This window comes from Penaeus chinensis, chromosome 33, assembly GCF_019202785.1.
Source record: "Penaeus chinensis breed Huanghai No. 1 chromosome 33, ASM1920278v2, whole genome shotgun sequence".
Lineage (NCBI taxonomy): Eukaryota > Metazoa > Arthropoda > Malacostraca > Decapoda > Penaeidae > Penaeus > Penaeus chinensis.
In genome coordinates, this window is record NC_061851.1 from 2594390 (window position 1) to 2595501 (window position 1112).

Below are 1112 nucleotides of genomic sequence, written 5' to 3' on the forward strand. Positions count from 1 at the left end.
ACGACTACCTGTTATAGTAGTAGTGGTTGTAGGACAATAGAAGGAGATGTAGTAGTAATGGTAGGTAAAGATGCAAAAGACTGACAGAAGAAGGAGGCAGAAAAAAAGAAGACGAAGAAAGAAGTGGTAGAAATAGCAATAACAGAAAATGGTGGTAATCAATCACCTTATGACATTCTGTCTGTGGATGTCACGTGACACAAACATGTTGGTGATATATACTTAAGTATACACGTTAAGCGCATTTGAAAGAAAAAAGGTAACTGCAGCACAATTCATTAGGACGAGTACGCAACGGGAAAGAATTTGTATATTTATGCGGATGTAGCGTTTCCTTACGTCTACTCGTAAGCAAAGAACAAAATCGTGCAACATGTCAGAGTTCTTGGCAGCCGCGAATCATAAAAACAACAATATGAGGAGACACCTGATACCTAAGAGTGACTATGCCTTCCACGCCATTGCACGTGAACTACACGCCAGGAAATTTAGAACTGGGTACAGTACCTGACGACATTTATCCTGAAAGAAAATAAAGAAGATGCGCTAAATTATGATAGTACTCAAGAGGAAAGGGAAGGGATACACACACACACACACACACACACACACATACACACACACACACACACACACTGGTACACATGCAAACACAAACACGATCATTCACTTTTACATATATCTATATTTTTTATGAATGGTAAAACACTCTGCCATGTTGACACTATGGTAGAAAAACCCACAATGCAAAACTAGATTTATTGAAAGTGAGACTACAGTTCCGAAATCCACCTGGATTCCATCCACAGGTCCATCCTCAGACCTGTGGATGGAATCCAGGTGGATTTCGGAACTGTAGTCTCACTTTCAATAAATCTAGTTTTGCATTATCGGTTTTTCTACCATATATATACATATATATATATATATATATATATATATATATGCACACACACACACACACACACACACACACATACATATATATAGTCTCTCTCTCTCTATCTATGTTTATATATATATATATATATATATATATATATATATATATATATATATATATATATATATATGCGCTGTAGCATCCGCTCGAGGTGTACAGCTGTGACAGT